This window comes from Pyxicephalus adspersus, chromosome 2, assembly GCF_032062135.1.
Source record: "Pyxicephalus adspersus chromosome 2, UCB_Pads_2.0, whole genome shotgun sequence".
Classification (NCBI taxonomy): Eukaryota; Metazoa; Chordata; class Amphibia; order Anura; family Pyxicephalidae; genus Pyxicephalus; species Pyxicephalus adspersus.
In genome coordinates, this window is record NC_092859.1 from 7,560,875 (window position 1) to 7,588,304 (window position 27,430).

The 27,430-nt window shown below is 40.4% G+C and overlaps 1 protein-coding gene across 3 annotated transcripts in view; it reads right to left on the bottom strand.

The window, feature by feature from the left end:
- The window catches only part of LOC140322779 (lysophosphatidic acid receptor 6-like), a 38,981-nt gene extending 18,795 nt beyond the window's left edge, over positions 1–20,186 (bottom strand). For 2 of the 3 annotated variants that reach the window (XM_072399382.1, XM_072399381.1), the window contains exon 1: positions 19,903–20,186. The gene's annotated coding sequence lies outside the window, so the exon portion shown is untranslated. Of the gene's footprint in view, positions 1–18,534; positions 18,672–19,902 lie in introns of all 3 variants that reach the window. The other variant, XM_072399379.1, reaches the window with a different exon arrangement.
- Between the last annotated feature and the right edge of the window lie 7,244 nt (positions 20,187–27,430).

Here is a 27,430-nt window from a genome sequence, read left to right on the forward strand (position 1 = left end):
GTGTAATGTGTGTGTTCTGACTGTGTGGGACCTGTGTAATGTGTGTGTTCTGACTGTGTGTGACCTGTGTAACATGTGTGCTGTGACTATCTGTGACCTTTGTAATGTGTGTGCTCTGACTGTGTGCGTCCTGTGTGATGTATGTGTTCTGACTTTGTGTGACCTGTGTAATGTATTTACACAAACTGTGTGACCTGTGTGATGTCCATGTGTTCTGATTGTGATGTTTATGATGCATGTACGTAGCATGATCACTGAGGACAATGGCAGGGAAGGAGATGAAGCATGCTCACTGAAAAGGTGTGGACAAGGAGATGCATGCTCACTGAGGAGGAAAGCAGAGAGAAGGATGGAGCATAAACACTGAAAAGGAGAGCAGAAAGTGAGATAGAGAATACTGAGGAGGGCAAATAATGAGATGGAGCATACTTGCTGAGGAGGAGGATGCAGAGGGAGATGTATGCTCATTGAGGAGGAAAGCAGAGAGATGGAGCATGCACACTAAGGAGATTGAAGAGAGAAATGAAAAGGTAATGGAGCATGCTTACTGAGGGGTAGAGCAGAGAGAGAGGTTTAGAATGTTCATTAAGAAAGTAAAGCTGAATAGCTGCAGAACTCACCTGTGTTTTAGACAAGAAGTATTCTAAAAGATAAAATTGTAGATTGCTGATCATCAATAACACTGATGATTGCTAATACAGAAGAAATTTAGGTTTATGGTTCTAAGGATGCAGGGAGCATTTTTCATCTTCTTCAGGTTGAACTCAACCTAACAACATGTATAGATAGATTTTTCCATTGGTGATTTATTTAGCACTAATGTAGGCTGTGTACCCAACCACCTGGGGGCGCTCTTTATTCTCTAACACTTGCAACCCACATGGCCATGTGATATCACAAACACTTGGGCCTGTGTGGGTGAAAGCAAATGACTGTAAAGCTATTGCATGCAGTATCTTTGTAGAGAGAACATATAATATCTATACAGAGGGCCCCTGTGGGAATTACACCCAGGAACCCAGTGCTTTCAGGGAGCAAACTCAGACAAATCTGTATCTGTCCCCATAATTTGGTGAATGACACACTCTCCCTATATTATTCTTAATGACTTCCTATATCTGGAGAGTTGTTTTCTTTATTGATGTACACTTCACGTTTCACATATGCAAGTCAATGCGATCTGTGTCACATCAAGAGGACCTGTCATATTTCATGATATAATTCATGAGTCGTGTTACAATCACTCATTTTATACTGACATCCTTTACAAGTTATTGTCAGGGCTACAAAGTGGTTTGCATGCAGTTTGGTTCTGTCGGCGGGTGTGGATGCAGGGAACTGATGTTTCTACATGAAAAGTGGTTAACCGCAAGTGTTTGCTGAATCTAACAACTAATTCTCAGCCAAATCCGCCTTCCCATGTGTTAGCTTTATAGATGGGCCCAGACTTTGTGGATCATTAATGCCCATGTTTAACAGTGTCAGTATGTGTCAGTTAACGGCAAAATAACTCTATGACTCATTTACTAAACTCGTTAGTTTTTACATGAACGTCAGATAGTAAAAACAAATATAAATCAACTTTTTTAGATTCTAGAAGATTTGTATTTCTATCCACCCAGTCCTGAGGTATACACAGCTTTGTATGACTTCCAAATCCTGTTTTCTTGAGTTGGAGATCTGGTTTTCTGCACAAGTAACACTAAGTCTTGTCTTTCCCCCAGCCAATAATTGCACATTGAAAGGAAAAGCAGCTATTGATAAAGACCTCTCTCTTGTGCTCTCTCCTCCTATCAGCTTGTTTCTTTTGAGCACATGAGCACTGCAGCACAACTAATCAGCTCCTTGTTCTGCTTCTTCCTCTATCCTCTCTCCTCCAATCAGATTGTTCCTTTAGAGCACATGAGCACAACAGCGCAAATTATTGGCTCCTTTTCCTGCTCCCCTACTATTATCTCTCTTCCTATCACATTGTTCCTTTAAAGCACATGAGGACTGCAGCACAATTGATTGGCACTTTGTACTACTTCTTTGTCTATCCTCTCTCGTCCAATCAGATTGTTCCTTTTGAGCACATGCACACTGCAGCACAACTGATTGGCTCATTGTGCTGCTTCTCCTCCTATCCTCTTTCCCTCCTATTAGCTTGTTCCTTTTAAGCACTGCAGCACAACTGATTGGCACCCTGTGCTGCTTCTATCCCTATCCTCTCTCCTCCTATCAAATTGTCCCTTTTGAGTACATAAGCATTGCAACACAACTAATCAGCTTCTTGTGCGGCTTCTTCCTCTATCCTCTCTCCTCCAATCAGATTGTTTCTTTAAAGAATATGAGCACTACAGCACACCCCGTGCTGCTTCTCCTCCTATCCTCCAATCAGATTGTTCCTTTAGAGCACAAATAAACCCCACCATTTCCCATACAGACCCATATGGATATTTATTTGGATGGATAAAGGTCAAAGTGTCAGTGGCAGAGTTTTTTTTATTAGGAAGCCCAATGTGATCTGCAAACTAATCATCATTAAAACTGTGTGTGGTAAAGCGGAACTAAACCCAGTCCAAGTTGAACATTAGTGATGACGTTAAATTCAGCACATTATGACGTCATTGTGACAAAAACAGCTTTTAAGAAATATGTTCCCAAGATTCACCAAACTTTTACCCTAAATTTTTCAATTTTATTTCAATTAGAAAACTAATAAATTAATTGTCACTCCAGATTGATACATTTTTAAATTGAATCCAATGTGAAAATTGTGTCAGTTTTGGTAATAATTTGGGTGAATCTAAACAGACTCCCCGGTCAGTGATGATGGCCTCTCAGGGTCCTTTAGTTTCTAACAATAAACATTGGAAAACTTTTTCTGATTTTCAGATGAGAATCTATCTATCTTTGCGGTATGCTGGTGGCGTGCTGATCATGAGTCAACATTTTTATCAACATCCTCTCATCTATTTTTGTAGGGCATTTTGCTGTGAGACACACATTTTGGTTCCTCTCATTGTCACTCCTCTATACATTCCCAAATAGAAAGACGGTGCCAAAAAATAAAATTTAGAAACTTTAGCTGAAATGCAAATATATAAGAATAGTGTGACCTGCCAAACAATTTGCATTTCTCTGCATCCAATGCTAGGATTTACACAGCTCTGTCACACATATCACTGTCCTGTATGATAGGGACCTATTTTTACTCTGCTACAGGTTAATTTAACACATACAAGTCCCCTTCCCCTGAATGGACAGTGAAAGGAGAAGAAGAACACTGAAAAATGTATATATCACACTGCTCAGCTTATTCTTTGCACTGCACCACAATTGATTGGATGTATGTAACCAGCACAAGCCATGACCAGGGGCAGCTCACAACTATCTATTCATCTTGTGGCTGATTGTGGGTAACAATTCCCATCTATAATAAGGTTCCAAACTGCTGACTGGGCTACCAGTTTCACTTTGAAGGGTCCTCATTGTCCCACCACAATTGGAATAGTGTTTTGCATTCATACAGCTGACCCATGATGGCTCCCTACTCCTAGAACTGAACTAATAGCATAATAGGGTGACTACTTTCCTTCTAGTCATCAATTCCAGATGTAGTAATACAGAATGACCAAGCTATCTCTTTGAGCCTGCCCACTCCAACCACTGGTGTGCCTTGTACAATTTTGAAGCCTAATTTTCTGGGATAGTTAGTCTCTGAAGGGAAGAGAAGTCTAACCATAAATACAGTGAATGGTCAGGATTAAAGTTGGACTCTACCACTGTCCAGCGATTTAGATTTGTGAGAATGGTAACACCCCTGAGGAACACAGATGAATATTATCAACTTTTTGAAAGATAATTATTTTAGATAGATGGCCTTGGGAGGGCAAGAAGTATAGGTCCAATCATAAATATGGTGGACGGTCAGGGTTAAATGACAACTCTTCTACTGTCCTGCTCTGCAGATTTGTTAGAATGGCAACGCCCATGAGGAACACAGATGAACACTATCAACTTAAACTATTAACTTTTTAAAAGATTTCTTTAAGCTTGGCAGCTCAAGATTGAGTCCCAATTTCTCTGCTGCTGCAATCCCTGTCTGTCTGTTAAGTCAAAATAAGGCAAAGTAGCAGCATTGAACCACCTTTGATTGGCACAGATTGAAGAATCTGCCCCATTTTAATGGCCCCTGTTGGTATTGCCCACCCAATCAAACACCAACTACCTTCAAATGCATCCTATATTTTGAATTGATGGGCTGGGGCACAGCATTGAAGAATGTAGTATTCATTTGGTGGTAAGAACATAAACTATATATTTGGTACCTTATCTTGTGGATATTCAGGCTCTGCCTTTGAATAAAGGTTCTACCATTGTAAATTATACCAGCCACCAAAACTGCTCCCCAAATGAGAAGGTGATTACCTGCCAGTCTAGTCTGCCCATTTCTCTAGTCTGACATTCACCTAGTTGATATTTGAAAAATTCCCCCCAAAGCAACTTCTCCAAAGAACCAGCCCGCTAATTACATATTTGCATAGCTCCTCCCAAAGAAACTCCCCCAAGGAGCCGGCCTACTGCTTACATCAGGATTGAGTGCTCCTGAAAGGTTTACTGAGGGCAGCTTTATACAGCTCCTGGTCAAACAAATCCAAGACCAGCTCTGATCAACCTGCTTTGTACAGAAAGCCAGATATCACCACTGTGTCTTTTGTTCAACATTTAATAAGTATGAGGCTGTTTTGGCTTTAGCTTAAATCTTATCTTACTTTTACCCCTCATACTGGGGTAGGGGCCCACCCCAACCTTCAACTGGTAATGCTTTTATCAAACCTAACACCAATTTTTTACCTTAACTTTAGTTTAACCTAACTGTAATCCTAAATACTAATCCCAATGATAAAGCACTTTACTAAATTTAACCCCCAAACATGAAGGACCTAATTTATTAAAGCTCACCAAAACTGGAGAATAATAATAAAGTAATAATAAATCAGGAGTAATGGAGTAAAAATAAATCAGGCCTCAAATCTCTACCAGATCCTAGAGTCATTCATACCGGGCACATTGCTTCCTGGGGTCTCCTCTTTCCTTCAAAACCAAAAGGTAACACAAATGCAATTCAACCTTCAACCTAACCCACAAGGCATAACCTCTAAACCCCATCTTATCCCACATCCTTATAATTACAGAATATAACTAAACCTAACCCTATCTCCAAAGTCAAATCCTAATCTTAACACCCAACCAGCATTCCAACCCCACTTCTATATTTGTGCCCATGACCACTATCACAGTGACCAAAAATTGAGGGAAAATCCCAACTTGTCTTCAGAACAGAAAAAAGAGGAACTATTTTGATGGGTGACAACTAAGAGGGTTTTTCCCTTGCTTTGGAGAGATTTCCTCCTCACTTTCTAAAAGGTATTTCAACCTTCCTAGCGGGAACCCTGAGTGTGACTCGGGGTATAATAAAGTTGCTGAAAGCGGTATCCCCGAGTCACACTCGGGGTAGGTAAACTTATGGGAAGTAATAGTAAATTCAGCGCTTACCTGATCTGCCGGCGTCCCGCGCTGTCCCACGCCGTCCATCGCTGTGATCCCTGTCTTCTTCCTTCTTCCTCTGGCGTCTTCTGCACACGATGAGTCACCGGGGAGTTCCTGGTGACGTCGGTGCGTGTGTACATTGCTGGTGGGGCTTGGCGGGAAATTCTAAATCCATTTGTATTGCATTCAATACATTGAATTTATATGTGTAAAAGCAGTACATTGAAAAAAAAAAAATAAAAAAAAAAATATATATATATATAAAAATATATATATATTTTTTTTTATTTATTCAATTTATTATTGTTACATGATTTTGTGTTTCAAACTTATTTATGCGTATTCATACTATTTTATTATACTGTAAAATAATCCTAATCCTTTCTTACTCAAAACAACATAAATAGCTGTGGCTTTAGATATACTAAAAAAAATATTGTGATGACCGAGCTACACTAAATGGAACACTTAGGGGTTTATATATTTTAGGACTTACACCTGAAGAAGCAGCTGAATTTTTCCAGGGTCTACCTTGATTTGCGGCATAAATCCCTCCACCTCACACATTTTAGATTAGGGGTAGGTAAAAGGGATAGGGCAGGAAAATGTCTGGTGCTTACAGTTCAATCCAGCAAGACTGGTAGTCCAAATCATCGGACTCCAGAATCCAATTTCCTATGATCCAAACTGAATTTATATGCTCTTCAGGGGATATGAGGAATGCCTCTACCTTGGAGTTGGCCTCCTTACAGGCCCTGTGCAAGTTACCTGTGGGCTTCTGGCCCTGGTCTAGACAGGTCCCAGGGCCCTCAAGGCCCTCCTGTCCTGTACCCCTGTCTTTCAGTGGTCCATAGCACAGGTCCCCTCCCTACACTCATCCTTCAGGCATTTATCTTCTTCAAAGGGCCCACCTAAAAAGGTGCCAATCATAACTATAAGTCAACAAACAATAGAACCACCGTAATGATTGGCTCTCACTTCATTAGGCAGGATGACCAACCAACACCCCTAAAAGAGAACCAGAGTACCAAGAAGTCCAAGAAGTGCCATTGACAGCCCAAACTCACAGGAAGTGGTTGGATGGCATTGGACATCAATAACATCGGAAATAGGGAGGGGACAAATGGCAGAGGAGAATGTACAGGGTAGTACTAGAGCAGAGCAAATAATGCATACAGTGCTATTTTGAGCAAAAACTGACTAAAACATTTTTTTAGAAGAATAGAATGAAATAGAAGATATAGAATAGGAATAATAAACTGAAGATGGGCTTTAAACTTAAAAGGAGAAAACATACAAACATCTCCAATTAGTAAGACTGCCCATTCATGATAATTTATGGCAAAATATTCATGTTCTTGCAAAAGTCCAACTGTGACTAGTTTTCTTCCCTGTTCCCTAAAAAAATTCCCTGTTTTATAAATGTACTGATTGCTTCCCTTTAAAAGTACTTGTCTAACTATGAGTGCCCTGTTCATAATGTGAAAAACTAATTTTCATTGTGTTGAAGAAAGTGGAAAAATAATGGAACTGCTGGCAGGATTAACAGGCAAAACAAAAAAAAGTTTTCTAGCATTTACTGTAATTTTCATTACCTTTTCTAACTTTATGTCTGCATACTACAGGTCAGCTCCTCATATTCAGAATCCACAAGACCACCCACAGCTAGTGTAGAAAAAAAGAGCAAGACATGCCTACATGTGGTCCCTTACCCAGACTCGAAAGGAACCTAGGATCGGAAACTATGCTGTCAGAATTGGGCCAAAAACGTATTTGAATTTTTTTGTATTAATGGCTCTTTACTGTTGACCTTATAGGTCAAAGGCAGCTTACAGGGATCACATCAAGTTGGCTGAAGTGGATGGTACTGGTTTCATAAATTTTTTGTTAGGGGAGCATCTGGCCGACGACTCCGTGCTGTGTGCCATCGCAATATAAAACACTGTTTGTTCTGTCCAGAGATGTCATTGGCAGCAGCCAGGAGAGAGAAAGATAGCAGCAGCCCCTACTTCCCTTTAGCTGTGCAGCCTAATGGATTTATGGCATCCCCAGCATCCAACAACTGAAGGGGATTCTAGAGGCTGATCAGCTCCTGACTCTCTGACTTGGCTGCTGGGACTTTAAAGCCTCTCTGCTCCCAGTCACCAGTGCCTGTTATAGCGTAAGCTGGGCTTATCTGTGCTGGAGAGATTCTGAGTATTTTCTGTTGCTGACCTTTGCCTGTACCTGACAATCCGTTTGAACTTAGCCTTGACCGACTCTGCTTGTGCCTTTTCCTTTGTACCTCGTTTGGTGGACTGATCTCCTGTGTTTGACTTCGGCTTGTTTCTGGATTCCCTGGTAATTCTGTACTGTGTATCTGTGGGCTCCTGGTCAGCCGCTGGCTTATCCCCAGACACCATCCCTTGCACACTAAGTCTTATGGGCAAGCGAGTGCTGGGAGATGCAACCGGTCTCCCGAGGCTGAGCCGGGGCTGCTATAGGTGAACACTCCGGCGTTAGATTGGGTGTTGGGTGCTGCCCACTCAGAAATGTTATCATTTGTTCTGCTGGACATTCCTTCATCCTCTGTAAATTTAGGACTGCCATGGTTGTGAAAGCATAACCTTGTAATTGATTGGGAATCTGGGCAGATTGTAAGATGGGGGAATGCATGTGGCGAGAAGTGTTTGACAAAGTGCCTCTGTGTGTTGCTAGTGTCTGTGAGAATTTCATAGCAGATGCCCCACCTCTTAGCCTCCCTGAAGCTAGACCTTTTTCCAATTCAATCCTCTCTAGTAAATCTCCTTGCATATCTCCACCTAAAACCCACCAGCCATTCCCCACTCCTGACATACCCCGGTAATGAGTTCCGTAAAAATTAAAGCGGGCTTCTGGGCGTGAGACTATGATGAAGTGGGGAAATGTTAGGAGAGCATCTGGCCGACGAATCTGTGCTGTGTGCCATCGCAATATAAAACACTGTTTGTTCTGTCCGAAGATGTCATTGGCAGCAGCCAGGAGAACTAAGATAGCAGCATCCCCTACTTCCCTTTAGCCATGCAGCCTGATGGATTAATGGCATCCCTAGCATCACTGTGCACAGCTGAAGGGCATTCTAGTGGCTGATCTGCTCCTGACTCCGTCCTGCACTGTTATTGTCTGCTGGGACTTTAAAGCCTCTCTGCTCCCAGTCACCAGTGCCTGTTATAGTGTTAGCTGGGCTTTGCTGTGCTGGAGAGATACCGACTGTTTTTCTGTTGCTGACCTTTGCCTGTTCCTGACAATCCGCTTGAACTCAGCCTGGCCTGACTTTTGCCTGTGACCCCGCACTCTGCTTATGCCTTTTCGTTTGTACATCGTTTGGTAGACTGGTTTGACTTTGGCTTGTTTCTGGATTCCCTGGTAATTCTGTACTTTGTATCTGTGGGCTCCTGGTCAACTGGTGGCTTATCCCCAGACACCATCCCTTGCACACTAAGTCCTGGTGGCAACCGAGTGCTGGGAGATGCAACCAGTCTCCCGAGGCTGAGCGGGGGCTGCTATTGTTGAAGACTGCGGCATTAGATTAGGGGAATGGTGTCTGGAGAATACTGATACTGACCAGGGCCTTACATCTTGGTATGTTCTTGCGAAGAATAACATTAGAACAGAGGTAGGAACATCTAAATTCCTTTTCAGGCTAGTTATAGGTTATCTTGTTGAGTCAGAGTAGGTGGAACTAGACCCACACGGGTCCTTATCACTTTTTTGTCCAACATTACACTTTAAATCAACCCAGCTGGATCAGCTGGATTTATACTTTTTTCTCCCCTAGGTTACTCAGCTTGGGATGCCCAACCTCTCCAATCCTCCACCAAAATCACACTCTGAGGCACAATGGAAGATGTAATGATGACCCTGAAATTGAGGCAGAACACACCCTGAGGCTGCTCAAATTTGGGTGTCGTAAACTTATATAACTTGTGGGAGTCAGTGCAGTCCTCCAGAGGCAGTTTGAGGTCCTCTTGCAGTTGTAGATGTCCAAGCAAAACTTTCTAGGGAAGGGAGACCTTGTCAAATCCATGGCTGTTGTGCTCCTGCACCGAAAACCAGAACTTTAGTCCATAGCTTGTACATGTCTGCTTCTAGATGCATTGGCTGCTTCATAAGCCGTCTGTCTCTTGGCGTGTGCCCAGGGTATTTAAAGCAATCATCGGAGAATAGGACATGGCTTTAGTGGTTGGTAGAGGAGCAGACATGCGAATGTAGCCATGATGATAGTGGGCAGGAGCTGGATAGGTTCTGGAGGAAATGCTGCCACTAGTGGTCATGGCACCCTAGGCCTCGGCTTCATGGCCTTGTGGGAAATCTAGCCCCGAGTCTACCCCCCTTAATTTAAAACCCCCCTTAACTTTTAAAACATGAAATAAGCATGAAAGGAATGCCTATATTACTGAAATTGTCTTGTGCCAAAGCCAACTAAAGCTACAGTAGTAATTGCAACAACAAGAAAACGGGCACCAACAGAAGTCAAAGAATAAGTGCCCAAATCGTCACTTTGAACCATCTGTGGCCCAGACAACTGGTCTATGCTCTGAGCTGTATGGATCTTTGTGTATAAGCCTTGAAGGTGATCAGACAACATAGTAGTGGAAAAAGATTTTGGTTAGTGAGTCCGGTGTATATGTATAGTAGAAAGTAAAAAAAATCAAAACTGTAACAAAGTGTTTTCAAATTGCTCACAAACATGTTCTATGCAACAAGAATGTTGATTTACATGTTTTGTATGATAAACATTTAATTCTAATTCTAATTTGGGTTCTTCCTTCCTCTCCTTCAGGAACCAAATACCCCAGGACAGTCAATTATTTAATGAAAATGAAAGCGTATTCTTTATTTCCAGATACTATATTATTAAAAGTGCGTGTAACAGAGAAGTGTCTTCATGTGATTCATTTTATGGAACAACGCCCGCTTCGTCAGAGCATGAGATGTATAATCTATTGAAGGAAATATATAGAGATAAGCCAAACATGAACATGTTTACTTTCAAATACATAGGAGATAAAAATGATAGACATATCCTGTGTATACATTCGTAGATGGAACATTTCTTGTCTTTTCATGACTTTTCAATCCATGCTGAGGAGGCAAGTCCGTTAACAAAAGTGCTGTCTAGCTAATGGGGAAATGGAATAATAAAAAAAAGTTTAAGGCCTTGATGTATTCTGTCACTTATTTGCTATGATCATAGATCTTATCATGGAGTGGAGAACCTTCTTGCATGTATCTTCATAAGTTGGGAACTCCTCGAGGGCTGTGAGCGTTGTACCCAATAGATGAATATAATGATAAGCTGGATAGATCAGCGCAGTGTACGACAAGCACCGCCAGTGCCCATTTTTTGTGGTGTGTGTTTGCACTTCTACTTTTTTGCCAAGAATAACGCTTTTTGTTTTCAGGATCTGGCATTTCAGGATTCAAAAAAATCACCATTCCTTACAGCGTGCCCTTACATTTGGTAAATTTACATTTACTTGTTGTCCTGAGCATCATTTACCAGTGCATGTGTGAATGTAAGACCTCCTTCATAGTTGCATTTGACTGGGTCCTACAGATTTCGCATTCCCATCGACTTGTATGAGAATGTAGAACCCATCTGGGGAAAAAAAAAGCCAGTTGGCACAGGTACTAATAACTATGCCATGATATTGAAAAATTACACCCTTTACGGACAAAAATATATTTATTCATCACCCCAGATTTTTCCTTAATTTTAGGCAGGGCTGTTTTAGAACATTTTGTCATGTTAAGCCCTAATATCTCACCACCTGCCCTCTCACATCACTATATACACCAAAAAAATGTTATAAAAAAAGAACTGTTTGCATCCCCACCAAGCAACCAGCTGGATTTCCATGCACTAGAAGATGGCAGCTGGAAATGAACAAGAAGATTCACATCTAGTTGCTTTGGGCAATGTGTTGAAACTCTATTAAAAAAAAAATTGCCCCAACATAGAATGTAGAATTAGGATGGAGTAGTCAAAGCTCACAAAAGTTAAACAGGGAGCGGATTCCTTTTTTAAAATCATGGACCTTCCATCGCATTTGCTCCAGTGACCAGTCTCCAGCATAAAACATAGGGGTTCTAACAATTTCTAACTCTTTCAAAAACTAAACAAAACCCTGATTTTGAATATTAGATGATCACAATAAAATACCTATTCCCCTATTTAGATAGAATTGTGAGGTCACCATCAGTAGAGGGGTCATCAGCAGGAGGAAGGAGGTCCTGATTGCTCTATATAGAAAGAATTGTGGGGTCACCATCAGTAGAGGAGTCACCAGCAAGAGAATAGAGGTCATGATTCCCCTATATACCTATATAGATAGAATTGTGGGGTCACCATCACTAGAGGGGTCACCAGCAGGAGGGAGGAGGTCTTGATTCCCCTATATAGATAGAATTGTGGGGTCACCATCCCTAGAGGGGTCACCAGCAGGAGGAAGGAGGTCCTGATCCCTCTATTTAGATAGAATTGTGGGGTCACCATCACCAGAGGGGTCACCAGCAAGAGGAAGGAGGTCCTGATTCCTCTGTATTTAATTATGGGGAATATTCCTAGAGTGATCACCAGAAGTAAAAAAGTAGCTCCTGGTTGACATAGATAGAACTTTGGGGTCATCACAAGAGGAATCATGAACAGGAAGAAGGGGATCCTATATCTAGGATATAGATTTATTCCTGGGGTGTATCCCTAGAGTGATCACCAGCAAGTGGAAGGAGGTCCTGATTCACCTATAGAGATAGAATTGTGGGGTGTATTATGAGAGTGATCACCAGCAGAAGGAAGGAGAATATGATTGTCCCAAGTACAAATAGATAGAATTGTAGAATTTATTAATTGAGGAATCACCAGCAGGAGAAAGGAGAACCTGGGTCCTTAATATTCAGTAGACCGAATTATGGGGTATATCACTCGAAGGATTAAAATAGATTAAATAGAATTGTAGGGTGAATCAGTAGAGGGGTCATCACCAGAAAGATCCAGAATCCCCCTATATAGATATGCTTGTGAGATATAACACTAGAGAGACGGGTATTATGAGGAAGGGGGTCTGGATTCATCTATGTAGATCGAACTGTGTGGTGTACGACTACAGGCTTGTCTATCAGGGGGAAGGAGGTCTGGATTCTCCTCTATAGGAGGAATTGTGTGGTGTATCACTGGAGAGATCACCAGCAGAAGAAAGGAGTTTCTGGTTGCCCTTTACTGACCTTAATGACCATCTTAATCTAAAGTTAAACAACCAATATGTTATTAGTAATCAGGTTAGCAAGTAAATACAAGCAATATATATAAACTGGTGAACAGAATACACATATTATATTACTGATTGCACACCGAACTACATTTTTTTACGTTTAATTGATTAATTTAGTACGCCGTTGGCGTTCGGAGCACCTTTCCAAGCGATACTATAATTCCAGCATCTCTGTATTACAGTACTAACCATGTATCTTCACGAAGAAGCAAGAGTTGTAGTCACAGAAATTTGGTTGTGAGAAATTGTAAGAATTGTTAACAGGACACTAAATGTGAAATATAAGAAGTCATAATGCTGCACAACTACACAAAATGGTCTATTTATAAAAATGAGGATACACTTTCATCAGTGAACCTGGGTGATCCAGCAAACCTTAAATGGATTTGATAAAAAGAATTTGCAATTTATTAGCAAATGTTTTTAATCCTGGACTAGATCCACTCCCGGTTTGCTAGAACACTCATGTTCACTGATGAAAGCATATCCTCTCCAGCCTGAAGAGGTTTAATAAATCAGGCCCAGTGTGTCCATTTTCTTATTTGACAAGATATTGATTAAATAGAATGGGATACTTTATTAAAGACATGATTCCATTGAGTAGGTGTGTGTAAATAGTCCAATCTCAACTCATATTGGATTTATACTATGGAATTAAAATAATGAAATATCCAGGAGATATATTTATATATCTATTATTTGTAGACTAGAGGAAAGAAGAGAAAGATGGGGCATGATGTAAACTGATAAACACAGAAGTGAATAAGGTTGAGGAGGAAAGTTTTTTCAGTATTACACTAAGATCAAGAAAATGGGGACATGACCTCAACCTAGCAGCAAGAAAGGTCAAACCAACCTTAGAAAGCACTGTTTTACTAGAAGAGTAATTGATGTTTGGAACAAACTTCCATCAGAAATAGTAAGTCATTTGAGAGGAAGTGAACCTAAAAGTGCTTGGCACAAACACAGATCCAAAAGCTTAAATAATGTAAAAAATTACATTTTTTGTATCAAATGTAAAGCTAAATGATTTTTAGACACATATTAAAGCATTGTGGAAATATAATAATAATAAAAAAAAATATTATTTATGATCATTAATGTTTTTTAGGAGGCTGAATAAAAAACATACAAAAAATGTATAAAATATCAAAAATGTATACAAGGTAAGTGGCTATGGAATTTGATAAATGGTGATATATTTTGTTTCCAAACTGCTGGTAAGTATCCTGCATTTTTATTTGTGGAACAGGTAGATAGAAGTTATAGGTAAGACAGAAGTTATTAGAAGGGGCTAATATGTCTCAATGTGTTTCAAAGTACCAATAAGACTGCTTCCTCAGGAGATAAAGAAGCATATACAATGTAAGATAAAACATAAAATAAATAAGAGAATGTCAGCAATGTACAAATACATTTTCCTACAAGAAGGCACCAGAAGAGCCCCTAACAACATGGAAACACCATTCAAACCCTATGCAGATAGTGTCCTGGCTGAATTTCAAACCTGGCACGCACCTGCAGGAAGGGGGTCCCAGTTTCTTGATATAGATAGAATTGTCATCACTAGAGGGATCATCAACAGGAAGAATTCTATATAGCAGAGTCGGCAAACTCCAGCCTTTAGGCCAGATACGGCCAAGCCAGTACTCCATGGTCGTTCGGCCTAATCCCAGCGGGCAGGGGTCAGCAACCCACGGCTCTTGAGCCACCTTGTTATGCCTCCCTTCCATATTTACCGCGGCCGGCGCTAACACTTCTGCTGCCAGGGTAAGGGGAACGCCCTTGAAGGGAACTCCCTCTCCTTCACAATGCATACGGAGGAGAGGGATTTCCCTTCAGGGGCATTCCCTCTCCTCCCTATGCATTGCAGATGCCTGGTGGGGGGCGGAACCATCAGCAAGAGAGAGTTCCACCTCGTGTGCCTTCTTGACCTCCTAAAATGGCCTAGTAGCCAAAAAAGTTTGCTGACCTCTGCTATATAGATAGAATTGTGGGGCGTATTCCTAGTAATCACGAGCAGGAGGAGGGAGTTCCTGATTCATTGATATGGATAGAATTTTGGTGTCATCACTAGAGGGATTATCAACAGGAAGAAGGAGGTCCTGAATCTTCGATATAGATTTAATTGTGGGGTGTATCCCTAAAGTGGTCACCAACAAGAGGAAGGAAGTCCTAATTCACTTATATCGATAGAATTGTGGGGTGTATTTTTACTCAAGAGGGTTAGACACTGACCTAGCATAGTACGGAGAAAGAAATATAGCTGGATTTGTCAAGGATACGTGTGATGATTGGGGGTAAATGCACAGGGTGGTGTGGTAGGATGATTAAACATAAGCCTACATGACAGAGGGGCTGGAAGAACAGGGAGATATGAACTTTAATGCTATGAGAGGGGAAAAGAGGAGGGCATATGTTTGTGAATGAGGAGAGTGAAAGCAAAGAAGGAACATTCAGTGTTCCATTACTGCTCCCTTGGCCAGTGTGTGTGTCATTTATTTATCCTGATAGGCTTTTGTGTTTTCTTTACCATTTCAAAAATGTGGATGCAACAGGGAGCTGGGAATCATGACACCATCTTCCTGATCATGTGTAACATGAAGAAGGCTAAATACCATGACAGTACATTGCAAAAGAGTCCGGCTGTGTTCCACAGGTATCCTCCCAGAAGGTCAGTGGTATTATTTTCACCTGGGGTGGAAGATGGGAGTAAGAAAAGCATAATTCTAACTTGTTGCTTCTTAGGTACATTTTTTACGCACTGAATGGGGGAGTTTGGGGACGGGATGGAGGATTGGATATTGTAAGTCAACCTTTGCTTTGAATTGAATATAAAAAAAAAAGAAAAGTAAGAATCCTATGTGTAGCTAAAAAATAATTACTGTAACCCTTGCCATTGACATAAAGGACACATAATTGCCAAACTGGAAGACATGCTTCTGTCTAACCCACAAGAACTCCCAACTGGCCACTCTCCAAGGTAGAACGTTTTACCTTTTGAAAGCTTTGTGTTAATTACTTTGGTCTTCCAAGATAAAAAACAATGATCAAATACAGTATCATTTCACTGCTTCCAATTCCCACATTTCATAGACATAAACCTTTAAGAGATTTCAGCATCCATGTTTATGTTTAGATTTGACCAGATTGTGGCCTTATGTTTGACCATCAATGGAAATTTGGGACTATCTTACCAGGGTGTGAACTGGCGCGCATATAAAATGCTGATTTATTTACTGATCAGCGACCTTAAATAGTTTGGTAAGCTTCACCACTTCACCAAGAGACGAAAGTCCCAGGTCCTCTCTAAAAGCAACCACCGAAATATCATGTATAGCAAGTAACAAATCTTCACCTCACACGCACGCCAACTCGCTTCCTGTTAGAAATGACTGGACAAGGCAGTTAGAACCACAGCCTAAAAATACAAATGTTGTTTCTGTAAAATATAACAGTGCATCGCCAAATACATGTTTCACAGTTAGGTAATTTTTATTGTTTTAGCTTTCTGCAAAGCAACCAAGAAGACCTCATTATCTGTTAGCAGAGCCTCAACAGCTATACCTCCGGGGGATTTTCTGGTTGAGTGCTGCAATTTTTTTTAAAGTGAATTCATAAAAACCTTTTGTTGGAACCATGGCTGGGCTTCTGAACAAATTAATTTAATTTTTATTATTACACAGTTCCAAAGCGACTTCTCCCAGAAATTGAATAAATGGTCCCTAGTGGGTGGAATGATATGGTACGCTGTCCTAAATCAACATAGCCTATGGTAAAGTCTTCATCACTCAACACTTCTGAAAGTATCAAACAACAGCCTTGTTCCCCACCGATCTCAATGGTTCCTCTTGCCTACCCCTATGTCACTACGTTGCCATCCCTTGACTTAGGGACTGGTGGAGGGTTATAATAAAAACAGTGGAGAACAAGAGTTGAGTTTGAAGTCTTTGCCATTGGATATGTTGCTTCTAGACAGTAGAATTTGGACTTGATATTCAGCCAACATTGTAAGTATTATGTCTTTTAAATCAAAGACCATTCTTGGAACTTTTACAGGAAGAATCATTGCCCCATTAAATACATGAAAAGCCTAGTATGCAATCAAACAAACTGAATCATTGGTTATCTCAACGTTCCATTGCACTTCAGCATTTCTCATTTCTCAATTTCCTTCCATCAACCCAAAGGCCCTAAATTTTCTGCTTGCCTAGAATGCTGTGTCTAGGCTCCTTGGCATTTATGGTGGGGTATGTACAGAGTTGTGGCTGCACTTTACTCCCCCATGCAGTCTTCAATGGAAGATCAATGGCCTGATAATGGTCACCCCTATTGATAATGGTGATATCAACAGGATTAACAGGAATAATTTTCATAGAAAGGGTCTGATTGGTCAAAGCTCTCCAAGACAGGAGAAGATGGACTATCATAGGAGAACCTAAGTGTTCCAGCAAACCTCAAATGGATTTGGTTCAGGATTGAAGACATTTGCCAAATAACAGCAAATGATTTTAGGAAATACATTACAGGTTTGCTGGATCACCCAGGCTCTTCCATAGTCTAACTTCTCCCATCTTGGGGAGCTTGATAAATTATGGCCAAAGTGCTACCACATGCAAATCAGAAGCACATTGTGATCATATATGAATGATATGTGACATATGGAGTTTTTGGTTTTGCCTATGCCTATGCCTTGAAGGCTGCCGTTGCTGCAAAGGTCTGGAAAAGTCATAGTAAAGTCCCAATCTACATCTTGCTATTAGCTCAGTATCCTGGATAAAGAATGTCCTTGGAATAGGAAATGCCCTTGCTGACCATAGCTAAAATATGCTTTACATGGCCACTGTGCAAACTCTAACCTAAAATTAACCTGCTATTTGCCCATTTAAGGCAAAGCAACTGGTTCTTTTTAATACCCCACCACCCCAGGGGCTTATACCTACCATTCTTTTGCAGGCATGTTGCTCAATTAGCTATAGCTTCCACAGAACCATAGAATCTGAATGTGACAGCACAAAATGACCCAATGCTGCCACGTGAACGGAGCCACATGTTCTATACCAGTAAGCATCATTGGTTCTGTTAACGTTAGGAGCAGTCGGAAAATACCTAAAGTCGTAAAAATACTTATATACTGCTGGTGATTGGCAGTGATGAGCAAAACTGATTTTTATTTCATTTTCTGTTTTTTTTTTACAAAAATAAAAAAAAATTCAGTTTATTTTGATAGATAGCAAGTGGTATCAGAATTAATTCTCTGTTTTTTTTTTACAAAACTACTTCTCAAGTTTGCAAGATAATTGCAAAGCCCCTGAGCATGGTATTGCCACCAACATTGAAAAATGCAAGAGAGAGGGGGTCATGGTGGACAGTGGAACATCTTGGAACTTTCCCACATTTTTAAAGCACATTGTTTTTTTCTAAAGTTAAAAAAATAGTCACGAAAACACAATTTTAAATACTCTGTGGACTTTTTAGTTATTTTTTAAGGCCCTTGAAATTTTGCCACCAAAATTACTGTTAGTGGGGGACCTAAAAAAAAAAAAAAAAAAAAAAACTTTAAAAGATACATGGCATTAAAGTGGAACTAAACCATCAAAACTGAAAAATTGCAACCAGGCAGGTCCTTTATTGCAGAAGGGAGAGGTGATGTCCCTCCTGTAATAAAATAAATTAACCTGCCTGATTTCAATTTTTTATTTACATTCACCTCTCCATTCTCCATTGCGGGCACTGCCATCTTCTTCCACTCCTCTTCTAAAAGTTGGAACTTCCGCATGATTGGCCAGGCTGGGATGATCTAATTCCAGCACGCATTATTTAATTTGGCATGAGCAGATCTGTATTCTACAAAAAGAAGATTGTGAACAGGTAGGTAAGTAAGTTTTATTGCACAAGGAACATCAGCTGTGCCTTCTTTTATAGAAATCCTACCTGCTCACAATTTTAGAAATTCTGCCTGCTCACAGTTTTTGCATGCAGAACTATGGTTCCACTTTAACTGAGCTGTGGATTCAGTTCTGATTATAAAAATATTTTTACTAATTTGGATGATAACACAGTTCTAGATCATGCATACAGTACCCTTTTCTCATCATTTGCATTCATTGCTTTGCGGGTTTTCAGGAAGTCGATTATTTGTTGTTGCTCTCTGTGTGGTTATGGTGCATCTAGCAGAAAAGTGTGATCTCAGGGGAAGGGATACCGAACAACTGAATATTTAACAACTCATTGCTGTCATTTTTTCTAAAGAGGACCTGTCACAGTTCAATTATCCTATTTGTTTTTGTGCTACTTGATTTATGGGAACTGTACCAAACTCCCAACAGCAGCTTCATTTTTTTAGATGAAAGTATCTTTTTTGGATTAGACTAAAAAATGTATAGAGATATACTCTCTATATTTTATCTGTGTCTTAGGTTACATGCACATTTCAAACTTCTATTGCTGGAAATGATCTTTCATCATTTCCAGTGATAGTAGAATGAATGAGTGTTGTACGCACAGGGCAGTCCAGTTCTTTAGAGAGGGTAAGGGATAGGAGGAGCAGAAGGCATCCTGTTGTATTCTCCTGTAAGAACTGACAGTAGTCGACCCTAGTCGATCATTAGTGGTCCACCCACCAGACTGCTATACAATGTTGGGGGACCACTGTACTCACACTAGTTTTCAAGTACATGTTTGCCGCTTTAGTGGAATTCATTGGGTGGAGCAGCCCATCAATGAACCCAGAAAATGTTCCTGCATCTTATCAATAAAAGTGGAATCAGGCAGCTATTGCAAATACATGTAAATGGGAAGTGGCTTTTTGGCTTTTTGATTGCATTATTATTTGTATACATATATACATATGTAGGGTGCGGTATGGTGTTGCCCTAGGGGAGTTAGGGTTGGGTAAACATTGGCAAGCACATGTGCAACTTCACGCAGATGGCTGCACAATAACACATCACATGCCTTCAGTGTGAATAGGTGATTAATAAAAATCTTCAGGATGAATCTAAGAATCCATACCTGACCTCCCTCCAACCCTTCCTAACTGATGCTGGGGAAAAAATGAAAAGTCCATGTTACTTACCCTAATTTGCAGTCATGTAATGATGGAGCCCCGATCAACTCTTAATTGCTTCCATTCATTTCCCACATGGTCCTGTTTGGAGGTCCACATCAGTCACTTCCTATTGGCTATTCAGTGGTAAGGTGCTTTTAGAATAGGGAAGGGTAGCAGCAACAACGCCATCAACAAAAACCAACTGTTAGGGACCGTTCAGTACTGGTGCAGAGGTGAACCAGTGGCCCCCTAAACCCAGAAGCAATGTTCTCAAGGGACCTGGACAATGGCTGGGGGCATATCTTTCTTCTTTCACAAGGTAAAGAAATCCTAATAGCATGCAGGAAGGGTTAGTGGGGAGAAAGAGAGAGATTTTTGCCCATAAATGGCCTTTAAAAAATTGTGCCACTCACATCACCCTACAAATTGCATCAGTGACTTCACCATCTTCAGCTTCCTCCTTGCAAGTATGTTAAAAAAAGTTTCATAATTCTGACTCTTTTTTATATTTTTCACACTTACACTCAAATAAAAAAAAATGTTAAGGGGAAGCAAACGCAGCTTAGTTAAAAATTCCAAACAAGCAGGCATTTTATCGGCAGTGTTAGGGCCAGTTCAGCACTGGGGTGCTGAATTGGCTGCAATGTTCTATCACAAACTATCGCGGTTGGGAATCATTTGGCTGCGGGAAATGAGGAGCTGCTAAGAAAGTCATTAGGGCCCCACATTGTTGCTCTTAGAAGGACCTTCCAATTTGACTGCAAAAATCTACTTTGTATCTACCAATGACTATGTGGTACAAGAAGGTGCCTGACTGTATTTGATAGTCTGGGGAGGTTTGGTAACTTTTTAAAAGATTGTACAGTCAAATTGAAACATTTATGGTGAGCCTAAGGAGACTTAATCACCAACCTAAAAGATTATCTGTAAAAACACGGAAAAATCAAGTATTTTAAATGCTTACTTGAAGTTTTTTACTTTTCCATTGAGGCCTCTCAATTGCCCTCTGGTAATGCTTGTGTTGCTCAGCACATAACCGCATGAGAAGCAACACCAGTGCACTTCCATAATGCATGCACGGCACAATGCAATGCAGCATGCCCTATTTTCCAATGCATTGTTGTGTGCTTCAACCCTTTCCTTTTCTGGAAATGTCTAATTATAATAGCAAAGGGCTGATGTAGAGGAAGAATGGGACAGGGCTAGGGCACTAACTATGGAATTCCCTCTCTTACTCCCCTAAATAACCTTTCAAGTGGGAACCTGCAGAAAAGCAAAGTTGAATAGTAGAGAATTTTTTTTCTTTTCCATTTGGGTCCATTGGCCACTGGTAATGATTGTGTTATTCTGCACTTAACCACACGTGAAACAACAAATGATGGTGTATTGATGTTGATGTATGATATTGATGTTGGTGTATGATGCTGTGGTACCATTCATTGTAAATGGCACACCAGTGCACTTCCAATGGATGACCATGAGTGTGTGTGCAGTGCACAATGTTGTAGTGGGTATGGTCCCTAAATCAATGTGGACTTTTTAGAAAATTTGACTTTTTTTAGTTCCCTAGCACTGTCCCCTATGTTATTGTACATCAGCCGTTTCCTCTTCTGGAAGTGTCTAATTAGAAGTGCAAAGGGCTGAAATTCCTGCCTAGTACCTCCTCCCTTACCCCTCTACATAACCTTTTAGGTCCAATTCAGATAAACATACAAAAGATAATTGGGACTTGTAAGGCAGTAACAACAACTGGTATCATGAGTATATTCAAAATATATAAATATAAATATTAATATATATATATATATATATATATATATATATATATATATATACATTTATTGAAAATTATTGTTACTGCCTTAAAGATCCCAATTTTCTTTTGTTTGTTTATTTGATTTGGATCAATTGAGGGATGTGGAACCAGTTGTTACGGTAGTGACCAGGAGGAAGACCAAATCTTTTTATAACCTTTTAGTTGACAACTTGTAGAGGAGAGAAAGAGAATAATAAAGAACAGTGTTTTTCTTTTTACCATGAATAAAATAACATTTAGGTCTTCAGAGAACTTCTTCTTTACTTACTATATCCATGGCTCACAGAACATCAGTGTGGTGGTCAATAGGAAGAATTCTTCTTACAGAAGAATGTCACCCTTACAGATAGCTAAAATTTAATTTGGTGTCACTTAAACTGATCTGAGAGGCACAAACTGGCCATTTGCCAAAGTACCCCTGGCAACCTATAGAGCAGGGGTGTCAAACTCAAATACACATTTGGACAAAGTCACGGCCCAACCTTGATATTTATTGAAAAAATATTTACAATTGAGGAAGGGCGCTAATGAATGTCAATAGAGAGGGGGCGCTTGTGGGTCCTGATTGACACGCCAGCAGAGCATTCTGGGATTTGTAGTATTAGCGGATTTGTAGTATTAGCGGTGCATGCACTGTCTACCGGCAGGTCATCTCAAGTAGACATTTGGTATTTTCTCGCAGGCCAAATATAATTACAGTGTGGGCCAAATTTGGCCAACGGGCCTGAATTTGACACCCCTGCTCCAGAGGAACAATGGTTCCACGAAACCCTGGTTTGGAAACATTGCTCAAGTGTCTTTGGACACTTGGACTTTAATATGATAAGTCCTGGAAACAGCAGCAGATAGTTTAGACCCTGACAATCTTTGGAGGAACCCAAGGGTTCCATGGACTGTGGTTGAGAAACACTGATATAGAATATCCTGAGGGACAGCTTTGAGCCTGCTGGAGCTACTGACTTTACAGCCAAGATGGTCTCACCATTGTCTTACAGTTATTCACACTCATGTATGTAAACCAAGCTAAAAAGAAGAAAAAAATAAATTCCACAGCCATATGTTTGCAACAAATGTTATGCTTGGTTAACCCTAAAACAACATTAAGAAATATGCATAGTCAACAAACTACAGCAACCATGCAGCCTGAAAGATCCAAAGTGAATACAGAAGTTTGCTTTACAACCAATGATATAATGTAGCCACACGGGGGGGGGTTGGGGAGAGGGTATTGCCTATGCAGTAAGTTGGGCAGCTGCTTGTCTTGAAATGTTGGAGGAAAGCATAGTGTTCAGCAACATCATTGAACCCTCAGATGGGTGGGACTTGGAACCCGAACCCCGCCACTAAGATATCACCACTGGCATGTTTAAATATAACTAACTAACTAGGTATCTGCTGAAACTGAAATACCAGTTACAATGTTAATAAACACCAGAAGAGCTCAGCAAGGTATTTTTCTGTCCCTTTTGTTACCCCTTGACCTTGCTTCCAGGAACGCAAGGGTGTGGTCCGATGAAGATACCTTAGATCCGGGGGCTCAAGCAAAACATTTTATTGTTTGCTGAGTCAGAAAAACCACATCTTAACCACGTTGACCTTGGGTGTATAAGGTTCACTCAATAAAATCTCTTCTAGCTACTTTGGGCATACCTTATATGAAATACATTTGTTTTATGATGGCCTTTATCTCAGCTATAACTGTTAAGGTAATAATGTTGTAAGCCCTCCATTGGGTCTCTCCACTGGTGAAGCTGGTGGCAACTTGACCATGCCCAAAAGACATACCTAAGCATTGGTTTATTATGACTTTATTGGGCCATATGAGCACAAACACCACAGACATGGTGCATTCCACCCTGATAGAGCTCCAAAATTAGGCTCTATCTGGTTACAATGCATCAAGGGAGGAGGCTGTCTGATTGGCAGTGGAGAGACCTTTGTGAAGGGTTCGTGGAGAGCCTTTGTTCCTACTCTCCCAACAATTACATTCAGTATAGAGTCTGATCATTATGAAAGTTTTGATAAGTGTTTCAGAACTACGAACTACGTACGTACTCAATTTCTATGTGTCATAGTGGTCAAGGCATGGTGAAAGTGCAAAGGTTTTATTGGCCCTTCAGTTGACCTTCATTCTGCTCCTTGTGCAGTTTGATCTGTGTTTGGTTTTGAAGGCTTCAATAAAAGAGATTATCTGTGTACTACCATCCCATGGTTTCCACATGCTTTTCTTTGTGGATCATTTGGGCATTTAAAGTATTATTTAGCAGTAGTAGTCCATCAACTGGACTTCTTGTAACGTTGAAGATTTTTCCACCCCCCTCCAAGCTACTTCATTTGTTCTGTAAAACGTTTTTAATTATAGAAGAAAAAGTCCAAGATACAGACTTTGACAAACTACTACTAGATATACAGTAACCTGGAAGATTTACAAAGTTTTTGGACCATAACATTTTTAGATAGAGAAGTTTGCGTGGATTGTCATGATACCAAGGTCATGGCCTGGACTCCCAGTGAGAGGATGTCCACTTGACTCAACGCATTTCCACCACTGATTTTACGTAGAAGTCCTGAATAATGCCAGTTCTTTTATTTGTTCACTACCCATTCTCAGATGTCTTTCCCTTGCCATAAAAATTTCTCCCTATGCTCTTTACTCCTATTCAGTGATTGCACACTTTATTATGTCCTAATTCCTCTCGTTTCTAAATTCTGCCAGTTGGATGGTCAATTGTGAGTGACCATTTGGCACTTAAAGTAAAAAGAATAATACATTTGAAGGCAAATTTTCCAGCATCCCTGCAACAAGTGTGGCAGGATTGTAGTCACTGGCAGTAGGTGGTGAGCAATGTAAGATCTAAATTTTTAAACCTGAATCTAAAGTAATGAAAGGTCCTGTAGCTGCACAGGCAGCCTATGATACACAATGAGCATTTTGGAATTCCAAAATGCCAATTCCAAAAGAGTAACAGTTATAATGGCCATGATGTGACACAAAACGATTGCATTGGGAATTTACCACGTTTGTTGTTTTTTCTTGGGCTTTGTTTTTAATTTTTTAAAATATCCAACTGGACTTAAAAAGAAAACTTGCCTACCATGACATCATTAGGAGTGCTCAAAATCCTTTTGGCACAGGGACGGAGGTCCTATGTGTGTGTGCTAACTGTTGGCATTGATAGGGGTATTCTCTTTTTCTCTCGGTGCCACCACATGCCACCATGACCAGGAAGACTGTCTAATTTTTTATAAATTGTTCACCAATGGTGCTGGGTCTGCACAAGAGTTCCAAACACACTGCACTGTACTACTAAAGAGAAAAAGAGAGCCATGGCAGCCAGTCATATAGGATGGGAATTAGGGGCCAAAGATTCATTTTTAGTGACAATGGTCGCTTGATATGTGGTCAGGTAAGGTATTGTTGTAGTCCATGTTCAAGGTAGGTCCCAAGACAGCTGTTGCAGACCAACCTTTAGTAGTTTTAGCAGTTTTATTTTTGGACCTTAGAGAAGTTTGTTTTCCATCTTGACCGTTTGTTTTTCTTTGTGAGCAAGAAATTATCTGGCACTGAAACTCTCTGTAGCCCAAAACAACCACACCAATGCTGTGCCCACATCCTGGGTATGAAAATGCATACAACCATGGTGGTCTGTGGTACACTTTATCAAATTTAAAAAAATGTGGTTATCTATTTTAAAAGGAGTAAACAATATGTTTACAAATGTTCTTTTTATGTACTTTGCTTGAAACATGAAATATTACAATTATTTATTATATATTTACCTCTATATTCCAGAAGATAGCAAGTGTGGTTTCCTGCTGCGATTACAGTCATGAATAGAAGGGTCTCAGGCTATACAAATAAAGCAGAACTCAAAAAAAGGGGACAACCCCAACTTCTGCTGTCTTCTAGATATAAGCAAATCTTCATTCTGCAAGAGCAGTCAGCAAACTCAGTGCTAGTGCTGGGCTTTCTTGCAACAACATTCACACACCAAAGCTTTGAAGCACCCGGTATTCAAAGAAGTGTTTAATTATAATTATGCAAATAATAAAAACAAGAAGAGAAGAAGGGGAGTTTATTGTACTTCTGAGAACTTCACTATGAAGTTAGTGATCATTGTCACCCTAGATCAGGAAACAGTGATGGAAAAAGTTTAAATGGAAGGAAAGAAGAAAAGAAAAGAAGAAAGAATTTTTCTTAAATTTCTTTATGCAGGTATTTTTTTTATTAAACCAACAAGTGAAGTTCGAGTAAAGATTGCATTGTATGGCAAGTGTTTTTTTTATGGAAATGCATGGGTTATTGCATTGAATATGTGTTGGGTTGGCATTCATTAAAAAAAAAATCCCAAATGCACCTACAATGCAACCTGTGGCAATGCACTGCATGATAGCACAGCATGCAGTAGATTTTTGTGTGTTGTGGTCTATTGGGCTGCACAGAAAAGGCTGTATATGCAACAAGCGAGCAATGTGCAAGGTAATTTGGAAAACATATGCACTATCCATACTGGGAGAGGATGCTGAGAAGTATTAGAGATCCCAGAAGACTTCCCAAACATTGAATACACACTTGTCACACAAGTCTACATTGGTCTAGTCCAACATTTACCAGCAGAACTCTTTGCAGGCAGCGTTGATAGACAAGTGATGGCAGGTTGGGGCAAATATAGAAAGCAGGGTCAGCCCAAGGGGTAGGCAGACAAGACATTTAGCAAGGGTGGGTAAAAAAATGGTAGGACCCTCAGCCTATGCATTTGTAGAGAGCACATTTTGGGCTTCTTGCAATAAATGCTAAAAAACCAGAAGGACCAATATTCCTGCATTCCCTCCACTGTTTTTAAATGAGAAATTTTCAGTTTTCTTTTTTTCTAAAGGCAGTTTTGATATAAAACATGGTATTTGGGGTCAATGATCAGCAGGGAGTTAGGGCAGAAACAGGCTAGGTGTTAGCACCCAACACTGATGTGCTCACACCCACTGCTAGCTGGCCTGGTAAGGGCTCCTTTCCTACCTAAATAGTTTGACAATTTCCATACACTGCAGAAAACACAATTTTCTGCCCACCCGCTTTAATTCTTAGCACCCTTATTTTAGTTTCAGGTCCTCTGGAGGTGTAACTTTGATCTCCTGCTCCCAGGCGGAAATCCCCGGCCTCGGGCATGCGACCAATCCACCACTACTTTAGGAGGAGTTACACCTAAGGCAGGTACTCCCACCCCCGCAAAAGTTTCCCACCATACTTTCCCTAAGGACCCCAACCGATACTTTTTGAGGGATGAGTTAACCCTAAGGGAGTATCTCACCAAAACTGGGGATGCCTAATTTTTAACTTGTATCTTGGTGCTGAACTGACCTTCCATCCTCCTTCTTCTACCTTTATCACCTTTTCCTTGCCCCTTATGTTCAGTTCCTTCCTTGTCATCTTTCCTTCCCAGCGCACCCGGTCATATTCCCCAGGGTACAGGTTTTAACTTGAAAATTGGAGCAAAATGGCAAATTAAGAAACTTGGTAAACCCTATCGGTGGCAGGCCCAACGGCCCATTTTTTACATAGGGTCATTTTTGCTATGTTTTTAATGCCATGGTACAGTCTTGAAAGTTCCCCCAGAGCACACATTATTAAAAAGCACAGGGCCTGTAGAATTAAAACATGGTGCTGCCGATTTTGAACATCAGTATATAGTCTATTTACTTTCATTAAACTAAGCACACAATAATGATGAGTATAAAAAAACA